General features: G+C 43.1%; 1 protein-coding gene across 1 annotated transcript in view; it reads left to right on the top strand.

Annotated features, from left to right (window-relative positions):
* Positions 1 to 7,201, top strand: part of LOC118394024 (multiple C2 and transmembrane domain-containing protein 1) — a 288,690-nt gene extending 281,489 nt beyond the window's left edge. The window contains exon 22 of the mRNA XM_052461210.1: positions 3,550 to 7,201. The gene's annotated coding sequence lies outside the window, so the exon portion shown is untranslated. The remainder of the gene's footprint in view (positions 1 to 3,549) is intronic.
* Positions 7,202 to 12,832: the final 5,631 nt, after the last annotated feature.

Genomic DNA, 12,832 nt, shown 5'->3' with positions numbered 1-12,832 from the left:
TTAGAGACTTACCCCTTTAATCAGTGTGTCGAACATGTATTGACTCAGGGGATTGAATACTTATCTAATCAAGATATAGCAGTGTTTATTTTTCAGTCATCTTTTATACATTTTCAACATTTTCTTCCACGTTGACAGAGTATTTTATGTAGCTTGATGACGCAAAATTACAATTAAATCCATTAAATCTCATTTGTAACCCAACAAAATGTGAAAAAAGTAAAAGGGTGTAAATGCTTACTGAAGGCATTTTAGGTGCCGAAACGAAATGTATTGTGATTCTCACGATTTTATATGGTTCGCTTGTGATTTTATTGCGACTGAATGTTCCAAACATATTGCTCACCATATGTCTGCTACAGAGGGACAAGAGAGAGCCGTGAGAAAGCCAGTGTTGATCAAACATGAAAATAAAAGTTCTCAAAACAAATTGCCTCCATATTTAAAAAGAAGATGGAGAACAATCTTTAAAGGAAAAATATTGTGCAGGTAAAGCCAACTAGCGCAAAAATTATATTGCAATATTGTCAAAACTATACAATATATCATCACAAATAATATTGCATACAATATATCAACAAAAATAATATCCCGATATGTAACTGTAGTGATTTTTTTCCCACCATCACTACTATTTACCAGGTAGATTGGATATGTCAATACACATTTCAAAACCAGCAGGGGCATCATACACCGCAAAAATCTGATGGGGCACGTGAGGATGGTTGGGGTATGGTCAGGAGGAAGGCTAGCTCCACCATCCATAAGTTGGAGAACTTAGAATTTTTCAAACACCCAAAATAGCTTTTTCCTGCAATCTAGAGCCATAATCATTATTCTTAATTCTATGTAATATCTAAGCATACCTCTTGAGCTGTCTGTATCCTCCTGAGTGGTGTCTCTATCCTCCTGAGTGGTGTCTGTATCCTCCTGAGTGGTGTCTGTATCCTCCTGAGTGGTGTCTGTATCCTCCTGAGTGGTGTCTCTATCCTCCTGAGTGGTGTCTCTATCCTCCTGAGTGGTGTCTCTATCCTCCTGAGTGGTGTCTCTATCCTCCTGAGTGGTGTCTCTATCCTCCTGAGTGGTGTCTCTATCCTTCTGAGTGGTGTCTCTATCCTCCTGAGTGGTGTCTGTATCCTCCTGAGTGGTGTCTGTATCCTCCTGAGTGGTGTCTGTATCCTCCTGAGTGGTGTCTGTATCCTCCTGAGTGGTGTCTGTATCCTCCTGAGTGGTGTCTCTATCCTCCTGAGTGGTGTCTCTATCCTCCTGAGTGGTGTCTGTATCCTCCTGAGTGGTGTCTGTATCCTTCTGAGTGGTGTCTCTATCCTCCTGAGTGGTGTCTGTATCCTTCTGAGTGGTGTCTCTATCCTTCTGAGTGGTGTCTCTATCCTCCTGAGTGGTGTCTGTATCCTCCTGAGTGGTGTCTGTATCCTCCTGAGTGGTGTCTCTATCCTCCTGAGTGGTGTCTGTATCCTCCTGAGTGGTGTCTGTATCCTCCTGAGTGGTGTCTGTATCCTCCTGAGTGGTGTCTCTATCCTCCTGAGTGGTGTCTCTATCCTCCTGAGTGGTGTCTCTATCCTCCTGAGTGGTGTCTCTATCCTTCTGAGTGGTGTCTCTATCCTCCTGAGTGGTGTCTGTATCCTCCTGAGTGGTGTCTGTATCCTCCTGAGTGGTGTCTCTATCCTCCTGAGTGGTGTCTCTATCCTCCTGAGTGGTGTCTCTATCCTCCTGAGTGGTGTCTCTATCCTTCTGAGTGGTGTCTCTATCCTCCTGAGTGGTGTCTGTATCCTCCTGAGTGGTGTCTGTATCCTCCTGAGTGGTGTCTGTATCCTCCTGAGTGGTGTCTGTATCCTCCTGAGTGGTGTCTCCTGAGTGGTGTCTGTATCCTCCTGAGTGGTGTCTGTATCCTCCTGAGTGGTGTCTGTATCCTCCTGAGTGGTGTCTCTATCCTCCTGAGTGGTGTCTGTATCCTCCTGAGTGGTGTCTGTATCCTCCTGAGTGGTGTCTGTATCCTCCTGAGTGGTGTCTGTATCCTCCTGAGTGGTGTCTCTATCCTCCTGAGTGGTGTCTCTATCCTCCTGAGTGGTGTCTGTATCCTCCTGAGTGGTGTCTGTATCCTCCTGAGTGGTGTCTCTATCCTCCTGAGTGGTGTCTCTATCCTCCTGAGTGGTGTCTGTATCCTCCTGAGTGGTGTCTGTATCCTCCTGAGTGGTATCTGTATCCTCCTGAGTGGTGTCTCTATCCTCCTGAGTGGTGTCTCTATCCTCCTGAGTGGTGTCTGTATCCTCCTGAGTGGTGTCTGTATCCTTCTGAGTGGTGTCTCTATCCTCCTGAGTGGTGTCTGTATCCTTCTGAGTGGTGTCTCTATCCTTCTGAGTGGTGTCTCTATCCTCCTGAGTGGTGTCTGTATCCTCTTGAGTGGTGTCTGTATCCTCCTGAGTGGTGTCTCTATCCTCCTGAGTGGTGTCTGTATCCTCCTGAGTGGTGTCTGTATCCTCCTGAGTGGTGTCTGTATCCTCCTGAGTGGTGTCTGTATCCTCCTGAGTGTCTCTATCCTCCTGAGTGGTGTCTCTATCCTCCTGAGTGGTGTCTCTATCCTCCTGAGTGGTGTCTCTATCCTTCTGAGTGGTGTCTCTATCCTCCTGAGTGGTGTCTGTATCCTCCTGAGTGGTGTCTGTATCCTCCTGAGTGGTGTCTGTATCCTCCTGAGTGGTGTCTCTATCCTCCTGAGTGGTGTCTGTATCCTCCTGAGTGGTGTCTGTATCCTCCTGAGTGGTGTCTGTATCCTCCTGAGTGGTGTCTCTATCCTCCTGAGTGGTGTCTGTATCCTCCTGAGTGGTGTCTGTATCCTCCTGAGTGGTGTCTGTATCCTCCTGAGTGGTGTCTCTATCCTCCTGAGTGGTGTCTCTATCCTCCTGAGTGGTGTCTGTATCCTCCTGAGTGGTGTCTGTATCCTCCTGAGTGGTGTCTCTATCCTCCTGAGTGGTGTCTCTATCCTCCTGAGTGATGTCTCTATCCTCCTGAGTGGTGTCTCTATCCTCCTGAGTGGTGTCTCTATCCTCCTGAGTGGTGTCTCTATCCTCCTGAGTGGTGTCTCTATCCTCCTGAGTGATGTCTCTATCCTCCTGAGTGGTGTCTGTATCCTCTTGAGTGGTGTGTCTATCCTCCTGAGTGGTGTGTCTATCCTCCTGATTGGTGTCTGGATCCTCCTGAGTGGTGTCTGTATCCTCCTAATTGGTGTCTCTATCCTCCTGAGTGGTGTCTGTATCCTCCTGAGTGGTGTCTGTCCTCCTGAGTGGTGTCTATCCTCCTGAGTGATTGAAAGGATTGTGAGTCTTATTTTCGTAATTGCTTAAGTCTACCAACCTTGCCAGAAGGCATGCCAGCTAAGATAGTTAGACAAGCTAGTTACTCTAACTTGATTGATAGCCTAAAATGAGTTCTTGATAGCTAGTTAAGAAGTTGGGAGATTGGGAACCTATTTGGGCTAGCTAAAGCCATCTTCATATTACAGAGAAACAAAACATTTTATCGTTGTTTTTTTAACAGGACAAATCTGAGGGAGCACTTGCCCTTGTGCCCACTGTGGGCATGATACCTCTGAAAGACACAAGCGTGTGTGTCTTACTGCTTCTATCTCAGCCAGTATACAGTGAGTTACCACGTTTATTAGCTTCTATCTCAGCCAGTATACAGTGATTTACCACGTTGATTAGCTTCTACCTCAGCCAGTATACAGTAAGTTACCATGTTGATTAGCCTGTTAGCCTCCAGTCATGTTCTGCTGCTTGAAAATGAAAACAGACACACCCCTTCATTTCAATATCAGAAGCTGTATTTGTACACGTCGCGTTGCACAATGTCTTTTCACTTGGTAGGCCTATCCCAGTGGTACTTGACTATCCAAATGAATGTGGAAACTTTAAAACATCAAACACCCTATTTTAAATTCAACTAAAAACTTCTGCAGTCCTGCCAATATGCCAATCTTTACTCCCATCGATAGCCCAGATTAGTGTTTTTCTACCCAGAAACTGAGTGTCATTTACCCCAGCAGAGGCAGGAGAGTGTGGCTTGTTGCTGTGCAACTGAGCTAATATAGATGTCACCCTGTGCAGACACAATCGCCAGGGAGGCCTTAGGCAGCCCGAGCGGTAATCTTATTTGAAAGGCTGGTCTCCTCTCCTCTCATCTCCACATGTGTTGCCTCAGTGGGCACAGACAGACACACACATACAGTACACACACACTCCGATGCTCTGCCTCAGGCTGGCCGCTCTCTCCATCTGCCCCATCTCCTGTGCCCACAGCTCAACTGTGATCTCTTTCAAGGGACCTGTGTGTATGTGTGTGTGCGCCCGTGCATATGTGTTTATGCAAGCAGACAAGCTAGTTGTGTGCTTGGTGTGTGCCCATACACTGTGTATATGCTATGTGTGTAAATGATGGGTGTGTAAATGATGGGTGTGGTCACAGGCCGGCTCAGCCTGTGGCAAAAATGAGGGGACGCAAACAAGTATAGGCCAAATAAAAAATGTTCTTTATTGTAAACAAAACTATTAACTTTAAACTAAGAAAAAGGAATGAGGTGTGGAAGTATCACAATGTAAGGTGTATGTAAAGTGCAGGGATGCGTGAATCTGTGTGTGTGAATGACTGGGTGAAAACTATGCAAAACTACAATGGAACAAACAAAACAGGTTCATACCTGGAGGAGCAGAGAGAGAGAGAGGTGATTAGTGACAGTTTAAATACTCTGATCCCAGGTGACTCCAATCACTAACGACCCTCCTCTGCCTGCAGGAGGAACCACCCCTGCAATGCAGAGGAGGAGCCGTGACAGTGTGTAAATGCTGTGTGTGTGGAAATGTTGTGTTTTTGAGTAAATGCTGTGTGTGCGTATATGCTATGTGTGTATATGCTATGTGTGTACATGCTGTGTGTGTAAATTATGTTTGTGTATATACAGTATGCTATGTGTGTAAATTAGGTCTGTAAATGCTACGTGTGTACATGCTGTGTGTGTATATACAGTATGCTATGTTTTTAAATACTGTGTGAATGCTGTGTGTACATGCTGTGTGTGTGTATATGCTATGTGTGTATATGCTATGCGTGTAAATGCTGTGTGTAAATGCTGTGTGTGTACATGCTGTGCGTGTAAATGCTCTATGTAAATATATGCTATGTGTGTAAATGCTGTGTGTGAATGCTGTCTGTGTATATATGCTATGTGTGTACATGTTGTGTGAAAATGTTGTGTGTGTACATGCTGTGTGAGTAAGTGCTGTATGTGTACATGCAGTGTGTCTAAATGTTATGTGTAAATGCTGTGTGTGCATAGGCTGTGTGTGTACATGCTGTGTGTGTTTAAATACTGTGTGTAAATGCTGTGTGTGTATATGATATGTGTCTACATGATGTGTGTGTAAATGCTGTGTGTGTATACGCTCTGTGTAAATGTTGTGTGTGCAAATGCTGTGTGTGTACATGTGTGTGTAAATGCTGTGTATAAATGATGTGTGTGCACATGATGTGTGTATATGCTGTGTTTGTACATGCTGTGTGTAAATTATGTGTGTGTATATGCTGTGTGTAAATTATGTGTATGAATGATACGTGTAAATGTTGTGTGTGTAAATGCTGTGTGTGTGTGTGCATGTAGCTCCAGAGTAAAATCAATAAGAAAATAGGTGTTTTATTGTCACATGCACCTGATAGGTGCAGTGAAATATGTTGTTTTACAGGGTCAGACATAGTAGTATGGTGTCCCCGGGAACAAATTAGGGTTAGGTGCCTTGCTCAAGGACACATCGGCAGATTTCTCACCTTGATGTCTCAAGTATTTGAACCAAAGCTCTAACTGCTAGGTTTCCTGCCACCCTTGTTGGTTGTCGGTCTCCTCTGGCACAGGAGATGGATGTGGATCTGAGTTTGAACTTGAAGGGTGAGCTAGATGAGCAGCCAGCCAGCCAACCAGCCAGCCAGCCTGCCAGCCGCTGTGACAAGACAAGACGCTTAGGGGACTTGGGCCAGAAACGGCAGGGGTGTGTGTGTTTGTGTGCGCGTGTCTGTGCGTGCACCCTTTTGACCAAATCCCCCCCATCATCCCTCTCTCTTTCCCTCTCTCATTCGTCAGTGGTTGGGGTCACAGCCCTGTCTGAAAGGAAAGTCTCCTGGGTCTCTCCTAGAGCATCTTTTGAAAGATCACAGCATAGGCTACATCTGAGAAGCCTTCCACTCCTCCATATCCACGTCTTCCTCTTCATCCCTTAAACTTCAGCAAGCGTAGATCTGTCACTTGGAAGGCCATTGATTTAGATTGTTTTGAGGAATGCACTTGAAAGACAATAACATGCTCCATAGAGAACTAGACCTAGACATACGATTAATATCATCCTCACCAAAATACTCTTTTGTGTCTTTTTGTACTGCCTGAAGGGGACATTTTGTAAACCTGAATATGTATGTGTGTACCTCTGTATGTGGTAGCTATAATTTACAGTAATTGTGGTGGTATATTATGTGTGGTCTTGCATCCAAATGCTCTGAGTTTTATAAAACTGCATTGGCTGTGTTTAAAAGCAGTGAAAAGTGATTTTGTTTTGATGAGACAGAGAATGTATCTGACAGACATAAAGGAAAAATGCACTTTCATTTGCACCCATTTTTTTAACCTTGACTTCATTTTTGAATGATGTACATAGTAGGCCGTGTTCATTTATGGTTTCAAGTATTTTTGACTGTATGCTTGTTAATGGTCTTATGTTGATGATCTTGTGTAGATCTATGCTTGTCTTTTCTCTCTGAGGTCTTTTTGCCTGCAGACTGTGCTTGACTAGGGCAGGAGCTCACCGGAGCTGAGTACCGGCACCTCAGATGTTCTACTGCTTGAGCTCCTGTTCGTCTTATAGAATATTAGCTCAAAAGTATTGTGGAGCTCCTGCACCTAAATAAAAACAGTACTGGCACCCATTTCAGTCCAAGTCAAGTACTGCCTGCAGTGTTTCCTGTGACATCAGCTTCACTTTCCTTGTACTGGTCAACGGTTCTAGAGGACAACGGTGGGGATTTTGGGGTGGGTGGGCAGTAAGGGAAAGTTATGAGAAAATAATGTACATCTATTAAGACGATATAAATGCACCTGATGCACGTAGATTATTTTGAAAAATGTGAAAAATATTAAATATTTTGTATAATCTTTGAAGGTTTTTCATTCATCGTCAAAATAGCGAGTCATTGAGCTTCACGAAGACCAAAACATAGCCAGCCAAAGGCGTGTGTATGACTGTGTATGATTTGACACAGAAGGGTGATTTAAAGCATGTGTAGTTTGTGTGTGTTTTAGTTTCACCGTGCACAGAGGGGGATAGAGAGCCCTTCTGCCCCCCTCTGTGAATCCTCTGACCAGATCATTTATTAGTCTGGGAGTGTCTCCACTGTCTGATACCCCTTCATCTAAACCCTGTACACCACACAGCCCCATGAACGACGACGTACATACCTACCCCCTCACAAGAGGTCAGGAAGGAACTGAGGGTTATTTGTTCTCCATCTCTCCTCTTCTCTGACAGACACACACCATCCTCACTTCTCATGTTCTAATCTCTATCTCTCCTAACACACACTCTACAGTATAAGCCACTCTCTCCATTGATGTTCCCCTCTCAGGAAACAGGTCATCCCTCACCGTTGTCTGTGTGGCTAGGTTAGGGTTAGGCTGTTCCCTGGGCAGCCAGAGGGGGGAAGGTGTGGGGGGTATTACCACTGGCTACCACACCACGTGGCCCCCAGATGAAGCTCTTCCATCTCTGCCCTATGCCTCTCTCAGGACACTACGTGACAAAACATGACAGGACCCCTCCAGACCCCTCAATAGATGTTTCCACTGCCAAATGCAAAGACATAACTTTGAGTCTGTGTGCATGTGTGCATGTTCAACACATTTCTTCCCTCGTGTGTTACCCTTTCAAGAGCTCTGAAATCAAGTGTTGAACAGCATGGTAGAACAGCATGGTAGAACTGCTACTGAAAGCACCAGTAGGTAATACTACTGAGAGATTGTTGCTGTGTTCTTTATTTTGACTCCTGACCCACTAGCAACTATATATAAATCTGTTGTGTTGGAGGAAGGTGTAGAGTCGGTGAGAGTCACAAGAAGTGGTCTATTTAAAAATGTGTGTGTGTGTGCAGAGCAGAAGACGCGTGTTTTAAGTCTCAAAAAGATATTGGTCTGGAATGTTTCCTGCCTGGATATTCATAGCAGGGTAAATATCAAGGGGGTTATTTCTGGGGTGGAGCAAGAAATAAAGGCAGAGGATATTACTGAAGACATCGATGGAGTGGTTGACTGACCTGTACAGTGGATGGAGAAAATAAATTCACTTCATCCATGCTACTGTTCTTTGATTAATTCTCATACGTATAAAGTTAGGATTCATGAGATACCCTCTAAAAGCTTTTGTGCAAAAGTGTGCAAAAGCCTTGAGTGTCATGAATGTAAAATATTTGGTTATGTGTCAAGTGTGCAGAAGTGAAGAGTATTGTATGCCAGAAGAAGTGAAATGCTGCAACGGTGGAGGAGAATGAGGTGGCATGGGTAAGGGTCTTCATGATTTCACAGCTGAGGCAGTGCAAGAAATCCTGTCGGTGAATGTTCCACCATCACAGGCCCCTGAGTCTGTGAATGGATGTATTTTGGAGTGGAATGTGATTGAAGAAGTGGGATGGGTTTTGTTAGTTGACATGTTTAATTTTGTATTTTGTGTGTCGTTTTCTCCCTTTCCTGCAATGGTTTTTACATTTCTTATTCAATACTGGTAATGCACCATTAACATTGGATGCCAACCACCATTAAACCCCATCAAAGAAGAAGACGCATTGTGGGTTTGCCACATGGAGAGCAGCAGGAACTGCTGAAGACTCTCCAAGCTCCATGGACCTTTATGTTTGAAGGAAAGCCTTTGTTTCAGTTTGAGTAAGGTATATGCTCTGACAGAGCCTTGAACCTGCCTCTTGAGTGGTTGTACTGTGATGTTCTATTCTCCTTGTGAGTTGTGGTCAACCCTAGCTAGCACCATAATCTATGGATTTCACATGACTGGGCAGGGGCGCAGCCATGGGTGGGCCTGGGAGGGCATAGGCCCACCCACTTCGGATCCAGGCCCATCTACTGGGGAGCCAGACCCAGCCAATCAGAATGAGTTTCCCCCCACAAAGGGCTTTATTACAGACATACAGTAAATTCTCCTCCTTTTCATTTTCAACTGTCCGGGAGGATGGTCTCAGGTGTTCCCGCAGGTGAAGAAGCCGGATGTGGAGTTCCTTGGCTGGCGTGGTTACACGTGGTCTCGGTTGCGAGAGCAGTTGGACGTACTGACAAAATCTTTCAAATGAGTTTGGAGGTGGCTTATGGTAGAGAAATGAACATGACATTTTCTGGTAACAGCTCTGGTGGACATTCCTTCAGTCAGCATGCCAATTGCATGCTCCCTCAAAATTTGAGACATCTGTGGCATTGTGTTGTGTGACAGAACTGCACATTTTAGAGTGGCCTTTTATTGTCCCCAGCACAAGGTGCACCTGTGAAATGATCATGCTGCTTAATCAATTTATTGATATGCCACACCTGTCAGGTGGATTAATTATCCTCGCAAAGGAGAAATGTTCACTAACAGGGATGTAAACAAATTTGTGCACAAAATTGGAGAAATACGCTTTTTGTGCGTATGGAACATTTCTGGGATCTTTTATTTCAGCTCATGAAACATGGGACCAACACTTTACATGTTGCGTTTTATATTTCGTTCAGTATAAATCAAAACCAAATCCCTGGTGTTGCTAGGACAATGTAATCCAACCGGTGGTTGTCGACAGTGCAGCTTTTAAAGTAATTTCCGATTGAGTCAACATTGTTTACTAGTGAGTGAGATCACCGCGAGCTCGGGAACATTGCCTTTTAAAGCCGCATTAATGTCAACATGCGGTTCGATTGAAACCTGGCCTAACTCGAAGAACAGGGTTTTGGAAAGGGGTTAGAGAGAATAGATGGAGTGAATCTCAGTTGTATTTTGATTTCTTTTATTTATTTATTTATTTTCTTTAGGGGGTAGATAAGCTTTAATATTGTATATAGCTTGTGGCTTCTATCAATTTAATTGTCTGCATGATTTCCAATCTCCCATAATATATACAGTACCAGTCAAATGTTTTGACACACCTACTCATTCAAGGGTCTTTCTTTATGTTTACTATTTTCTACATTGTAGAATAATAGTAACCAAAAAAGTGTTAAACAAATCTAAATATACTTTAGATTCTTTAAAGTATACACCCTTTGCCTTGATGACAGCTTTGCACATTCTTGGCATTCTCTCAACCAGCTACACCTGGAATGCTTTTTCAACAGTCTTGAAGGAGTTCTCATATATGCTGAGCACTTGTTGGCTGCTTTTTCCTTCACTCTGCGGTCCAACTCATCCATAACCATCTCAGTTGGGTTGAGGTTGGGTGATTGTGGAGGCCAGGTAATCTGATGCAGCACTCTCCTTCTTGGTCAAATAGCCCTTACACATCCTGGAGGTGTGTTGGGTCATTGTCCTGTTGAAAAACAAATGATAGTCCCACTAAGCGCAAACCAGATGGGATGGCGTATCGCTGCAGAATGCTGTGGTAGCCATGCTGGTTAAGTGTGGCGCAGAGGTCACAGACAGCGTCACCAGCAAAGCACCATCACACCTCCTCCTCCATGCTTCACGGTGAGAACCACACATGCGGAGATCATCTGTTCACCTACTCTGCGTCTCAGAAAGACATTGAGGTTGGAACCAAAAATCTAAAATTTGAACTTATCAGACCAAAGGACAGATTTCCAGCGGTCTAATGTCCATCGCTCATATTTCTTGGCCCAAGAAAGTATCTTCTTCTTGGTGTCATTTAGTAGTCTTTTCTTTGCAGCAATTCAACCATGAAGGCCTGATTCATGCAGTCTCCTCTGAACAGTTGATGTTTTTAATTTTAAGTGAACCTTTATTTAAATAGGCAAGTCAGCTAAGAACATATTCCTATTTACAATGACAGCCTACACCAGCCAAACCCAGACAATTGTGAACCACCCCATGGGACTCCCTATCACAGCCAGTTATGATACAGCCTGGATTTGAACCATGGTATATGTAGTGACACCTCTTGCACTTAGATGCAGTGACTTAGACTGCTGCGCCACTCGGGAGCCCAATGTTGAGATATGTCTATTACTTGAAATCAGTGAAGCATTTATTTGGGATGCAATTTCTGAGGCTGGTAACTCTAATGATCTTATCCTCTGCAGCAGAGGTAACTCTGGGTCTTCCATTCCTGTGGCGGTCCTCATGACAGTTTCATCATAGTGTTTGATTGTTTTTGCGACTCCACTTGAAGAAACGTTCACATTTTCAGCATTGACTGACCTTCATGTCTTAAAGTAATGATGGACTGTAATTTATCTTTGCTTATTTGAGCTGTTGCCATAATATGGACTTGGTCTTTTACCAAATAGGGCTGGCTATCTTCTGTATACTACCCCTACCTTGTCACAACACAACTGATTGGCTCAAACGCATTAAGAAGGAATAAAATTCCACAAATTAACTTTTAACAAGGCACACCTGTTAATTGAAATGCATTTCAGGTGACTACATCATGAAGCTGGTTGAGAGAATGCCAAGAGTGTGCAAGACTTACATCAAGGCAAAGGGTGGCTACTTTGCAGAATCTCAAATATAAGATATATTTTGATTTGATTGACACTTTTTTCGTTACTACATGATGTGTTATTTCATAGTTTTGATGTCTTCACTATTATTCTACAATGTATAAAATAGTACAAATAAAGAGAAACTATTGAATGAGTCTGTGTTCTAAAACCTTTGACTGGTACTGTATATATGTTTTTCAATTCATGTATTTGAGTTAAACCATAATATTTGTAATAATATTTGTTCTGTCTTTTCTGGTGGATTAAACTGAAATTGCAACCAGCTTTCTACTGCCTGTTTAAAAATGGTGATGTTTTGGAGATAATTACACATTTTAATAACCAAAAGTGAGAGGTTGTAATCTGAATCAAAAAGGCCATTCTTGAACACGGGGTGAGCCATACTTACTAATCTGCTAGAGAACCAGTTCGGATTTAAGTATAGTTTTTGTATGACTGAAGCCTTTAGTGAGAGGTCCATGGCTTTAATATTTAATCATTTCTTCCCACCGAATTCATATTCATTATATAAATATGCCCGTTTAATTTTGTCTGGCTTGCCGTTCCAAATAAAGTGGAATGTATTTAGCTCATGTAATTTAAAAAACAAGTTGTTAGGTGTAGGCAGGGCCATAAGTAAATAAGTAAACTGGGATATGACTAAAGAATTACTCATGGGGATTTTTCCACAAATAGACAGGTGTTGTCCTTTCCATGGTAGCAAAATCTTATCTAATTTGGCGAACTTTCTATTAAAACATATTGTAGTGAGATATTTTCTTTCTTTCGGGATATAAATACTGAGTTTGTCCACTTCACCGTCAGACCATTTTATTGGTAAACTACACAGTAATTTAAAAGTTGCATTATTTAAGAGCCAGAGAAGATAGAAAACGTATCTCGATCCTCTATGAGGCTGTGCACGTGTCTAAATTGCGGATTCAAAAGAGAACATGAATCGTCAGTGTACAATGGTACTTTTGTTTTTAAACCTTGGATTTCTGGCCCCTTAATATTATTGCTGGATCTGATTTGAACAGCTAATATTTACATGGCCATAATAAATTGATATGCCGATAATGAACAGCCTTGTTTTAC

Source organism: Oncorhynchus keta, chromosome 14, assembly GCF_023373465.1.
Source record: "Oncorhynchus keta strain PuntledgeMale-10-30-2019 chromosome 14, Oket_V2, whole genome shotgun sequence".
In the NCBI taxonomy this organism is placed as follows: Eukaryota; Metazoa; Chordata; class Actinopteri; order Salmoniformes; family Salmonidae; genus Oncorhynchus; species Oncorhynchus keta.
Note: the sequence above shows the minus strand (reverse complement) of the source record. Positions and strands in the feature narration are given on the sequence as shown.